General features: G+C 44.4%; 1 long non-coding RNA gene across 1 annotated transcript in view; it reads left to right on the forward strand.

The window, feature by feature from the left end:
- The first annotated feature begins 850 nt into the window (after window positions 1–850).
- The window catches only part of LOC307083432, a 5,181-nt gene continuing 1,236 nt past the window's right edge, over window positions 851–4,795 (forward strand). The window contains exon 1 of the long non-coding RNA XR_013812279.1: window positions 851–902. This is a non-coding gene — a long non-coding RNA (uncharacterized lncRNA). The remainder of the gene's footprint in view (window positions 903–4,795) is intronic.

Raw genomic sequence — 4,795 nt, forward strand, 5'->3', positions numbered from 1 at the left:
GTGTGTGTGTGTGGGAAGGGGAGGTATCTTCCTTATTGTGAACAGCATTTCATACTTCAGGCTTGCTATTGGGAACTTTGCTGTGACTTGTTAGAAAAAACATTAATCCTGTTATTGCAGTTAATGTGTGGGCATGTGTGTCATCTATTGATCGAAAGGTCAGTCTTACCTTTCTGTATCTCAGACCCAAAAAGAAGCATAGAGCAAAACAAGTCAAATCCAACCACTTCTGCGTCAAGGATTACACAACGACACGTATCCATTGTATATTACTCAATGCATAAACTGTATTTTAATGTAGTATTTAAAAGTACTTTTTAATTTGGCTCCCCACCTCAAGCTGTGATGCAGTAAAGGTTGAGTTCAGTCACTTGTGTACCGACGGGTATTTTTCCCACACAGGGGCCACGTCTCTGGTTCACGTCACTTCTGCTTGAGAACATCTGCAGCCGACAGGAAACTGTGCCAAGGAGCAGGAGAAGATCAGGTCACACGCGAAGGAGATTTCAATACAGCAGACACCGTACACTTTAATAACATTATCTGTTATTAAAATAGCATTACTCATTACTCATTACTCATTACTCTTAACTCATTACTCATTAAGAATAGTAATGCATGTTGTTTTGTGTCAGAGACAGATATTCCATTGTAATACATCCAGAATTCAACTCAACATGAGTACAGGACAGGCCTCTAAGTCACTGGCCTGTGTATTTTCTAAATAGATTAGCCTGATCTTTCCCTGGAAGGCAGTCCTCCATGAACACTCCCTCTCATTCGGTATTGTTCAGGCCTGAGATATAAAAGAAAGCAGCGACAAGATTTTACATGTTCCTCATTCAGGTTGGAGAAAGCCGTTTGCAGCAATCTTGCAGAACAATTTGTTTCCATTACTGACAGTAAGTGACTTTAACCATTATATATTGTATAGCCTAGGCTATTCAATATAATGTAATGATTATATTAAGCCTTCATAGACTAAACATAACAGATGTCCTGACATTCTACATCTTTTAGTGGTAATATGTGTCACTTTGGTTAATTTCTTCAGTCCATGATGAATATTGCATAATTGCCTCCGGCTGTATTATCCGTGCATGGTGGCCCGTGTCCGGTTCTGCTGGTTAGGAACCTGATCCCAATCTCTTACACTTCTGCTGAAACACGACCCTCTGCGTGATTTATTTATTCTCTCTTTTTTAAAGTCACCTAGGTTAGTTGTTGCTAATATAGGTAAAGGGGGGCCGGTCCCCCTGAGGTCTCCCTGAGGTCCGTGCGCCCCGGTACTGTCCGGGATCACATCCCGTGTTGGACAGACAATCCGCTGTGGTCGCATCCCCTCCGAGCTGATGGACATTCTCATCAGCCTGAATTATTGATGTGACGACAGGACTCAGACGGCTGGGGTCGGATGGCAGGACAGGTGTATTTAATGACTCGAAGGACAAATAAGTTGCCCTTCTGACTTTAGGGAATGAGAAGACAAGCTCCCATAGAAAGCCTTTAGAAAGCCTGACTAAATCCTCATTAATCTTCATCATTAATCTTGGTGATTAATCAGTGTGCATGGGGCACAGAGACGAGACAGTGCCAGGAGAAGATGGAGACTTGGGAGACTTGTGCCAGAGTGCACCTCGCCGGATAAAATGTGTGACCAGCTTCCAACAATCCTTTTCTGCTCCCAGATGTATTAAACATCTCCACGGGGGAGACTACAGATAAGGGAGTGGGGTGTAGGTTAAATCTTTACTGTACAAAGATCTGAATAAGAGTTTGAGGTCTGTGTTGGCTCTGTCTGTCTATGACGTTACACAGACTCTGCTCCCGGTTCATCTCATTACTACCAGGTTTAAAGCGGCTGGAGCCCTAATGGAGAGTGATCTGTCACTTTGATGAATGGTCCGGAAAGAAAACACAGCGAACAACAAAAACAGCAGACTTGTAGCGAGTAGGAGACGTGCTGGTCCCGTTGCCTCCGCGGGGCTCGAGGTAATAAAACCGTGTAAAAAAGGTGTTGCGTTTTATGAAATGATGAGTAGGACAATGGGGGGCGACAGAAGATCCATTGTATGCAGAGGTACTGTATCCTCATGCAAGGATGAGGGTGTGCGTGTTTGTCTGTGTGTGTGCATGTGTGTATGTGTATCTGTGTGTGTGTGGGTGTGTGTGTGTGTTTGGGTGTGGGTGTGAGGGTGCGTGTGTGTGTGTGTGTGTGTGTGTGTGTGTGTGTGTGTGTGTGTGTGTGTGTGTGTGTGTGTTTGGGTGTGTGTGTGTGTATTGGCGCTGCAGGGAGGCATATGAAACACAACCCTGTGCTCTGGTGCTTGTCGCGTTGTTCTGCTCTCCTCCCTCAGTAATTAGGCTAATGCCACAGGGCCCTAATTGGTGTATACCAGCATTGTGTGTGTGTTTGTGTGTCTGCATGCGTATTTGTGTGTGCGTGTGTGTGTGTGTGTGTGTGTGTGTGTGCGTGTGTGTGTGTGTGTGTGTGAGTGTTTCAGCAATGAGTTTCAGGGTTAGGATACTCTCAACAAGTCAGCCCAACATCACTCCAGTACTCATCCATTTTCTCACCACTACTCTGAATACTGTGGCACATTTTCTGCTGCTGCTCTCACAGCATTACTCCAACACCCAGCGCTGCATGTGTTCATGTGTTCATGTGTTGATGCTCTGGGTGTTGGATCTGTCATTGGCACAATGACTTACTATGTTAGCAGTTTATTCAGTGAATGACATGACACTCCCCTCAAACAAAGATTATGGAATCGGTTTTGATTTTTGTAAGTGAGCCTTTAACAATTAAAAGGGGTTTGTGGTTGTTTGAAGAAAATGTTGATTTACACTCATTTACAAACTGTAAAAGCCTTCTTACTGTCAACCTAGACTAGAGAGTGGTGTGGTTCATATGACCTGTTTTCTGGTGGGGAGGTAAAATGTAGAAGATGAATTAGCCATCAATGCTAAGAGTTTCTGGGCTGTCTATGTCCGACCCCTGCCTACTTGGCCATGGCTGTATTTCCTATCCACAAACCTGTCTATGTCCAACCCCTGCTTTATAAACCTGTCTATGGCCGACCCCTGCTTTATAAACCTGTCTATGTCCGACCCCTGCTTTATAAACCTGTCTATGTCCGACCCCTGCCATGGCTGTATTTCCTATCAGTTGCTGTTTGTCATCACAGGACATCAACAGGTGTCCCTCACAACATAAATGACCGGTCTGTACTTTACGTGCCAGGGCACGGGGACTAGGCTGAACGCTAAGATAACTCCACTGGTACAGTAAAAGAGTATAGAGCACACATTCAATCGTGTGCAGGTACGATGGTGTATTGATAGACGAGGATGTTATGAGCAGGTGTTAGGGGATGAAGAGCTCTGGCGGACACCTGGTGGTCTGCGCTCCATGGATCCACCTCTTAAACCATCTCTTCAGAGACTCCACAGCTAGGATCGTGGTTTACCAGCCATACAGAAGGGTGCAGTCTTGGGATTTTTATACTAGGACCATTTCTAGGACCCTTGTTTTTTTAGAGATTTAAATCTGTCAAGGTACTAATAGTTTCAAAATATCTTATAATATTTAAGGTTAATAATACTGAGATTGTAGCCTCCTCTATTGAACTGACTATCTTTGGACCACATTTTGACTTTGATATTTATATTATTCGCACTAATTGCACTATTCGTATTTAGATCTTAAGTTTAATTGATAATATATTGCTTTCGTTCTTGTGTGCATTATATCCCTCTATCCCTTTCTCTTTGCTCACCCTTTTCACATTGTTGAGCAGACCTCACACACTAACCATCTCACCGTAGGGTGCACTTTGATTTAGATTTGATTAATTGCAGGACCATCCTACCCCCGTTCTATCTCACAGCACGGTGCCCGTCGGGGACAAGACCTCGCCTTCCCTGGTCTGTGTGCATCCCACTTGCGTGTTTGAAATAGGTCATTGTTGTGCAGTAACTTCACGTTGGGTTTCTCATGGAGAATCCTGGTGGAACAATATATGACTTTATTTACCTTTGTCTGCTATCAAGCTATTTTCTCTTTTCTTGTCAGGTTTTTCAAACATGTGTAAAGTGTGTATGCAGGCTTGACGTTTGGATCAGGGGTCAGGGCTGTTGTTTGTAGATTATGTGCATCCTTAGGCCCTGTACTGCAAAGTCGTGCACACACACACACACACATACACACACACACACACACACACACACATACACAAACACACACACACACACACGCACACACACACACACACACACACACACACACACACACACACACACACAAACCCTGTGTGAAGGGATGTGCACGATGGCAGACGGACGGCAGGCAGAAACATGAAGCTTCAGCAGATCAGATGTCCACCACCATCGAGATCACAGCTTCCATTGTGTTAAACCTGAGGGAGCTTCCCCTGCTGTACAGCCCAGCCCCTCCTCTCCCTCCCCCCTCCCCTCCCTCCTGCATCCCCTGTGTATCTCTTTTTCCTTCTTCTCCATGCTGACATCAAGCTGGTCTTGTTTTTCTTCAGTAGTATTGTGTCTCTAACCTGATTAAAGGTGTGATATGTTAGATGTGTTTAAACGTTAGGGGCGAGGGGGGGCAGTGGGGCGTTGGGTTCAGCTCTAGACACAACAATATATTACCTATTTGACGTTATTCGGGAGGATTCAAATATAAAATGGTGTCACTGCTGTTGGTTTGTTTTATTATTCAAATGTTTGACTATCTACAGCTACACACGTAGACACAAAAACATGAACAAGCAGTACAGAA

The sequence above is a fragment of the Pollachius pollachius genome, assembly GCF_949987615.1.
Source record: "Pollachius pollachius genome assembly, chromosome: 1".
Taxonomy (NCBI): Eukaryota; Metazoa; Chordata; class Actinopteri; order Gadiformes; family Gadidae; genus Pollachius; species Pollachius pollachius.